The 201-nt window shown below is 49.8% G+C and overlaps 1 protein-coding gene across 3 annotated transcripts in view; it reads left to right on the forward strand.

Moving 5' to 3' along the window:
• Positions 1–201, forward strand: part of macrod1 (mono-ADP ribosylhydrolase 1) — a 102,315-nt gene that overhangs the window by 94,382 nt on the left and 7,732 nt on the right. The gene's annotated exons all lie outside the window — the stretch shown is intronic.

Genomic DNA, 201 nt, shown 5'->3' on the forward strand with positions numbered 1-201 from the left:
TGTGTAAGGGCTATTTGACCAAGAAGGAGAGTGATGGAGTGGTGCGCCTCCGCAGTCACCTGACCTTAACCCAATCAAGATGGTTTGGGGAGAGCTGAACCGCAGAGTGAAGGCAAAAGGGCCAACAAGTGCTAAACATCTACGGGAACTCCTTCAAGACTGTTGGGAAACCATTTCAGGTGACTACCTCTTGAAGCTCAT

The sequence above is a fragment of the Etheostoma spectabile genome, chromosome 10 (genome assembly GCF_008692095.1).
Source record: "Etheostoma spectabile isolate EspeVRDwgs_2016 chromosome 10, UIUC_Espe_1.0, whole genome shotgun sequence".
Classification (NCBI taxonomy): Eukaryota; Metazoa; Chordata; class Actinopteri; order Perciformes; family Percidae; genus Etheostoma; species Etheostoma spectabile.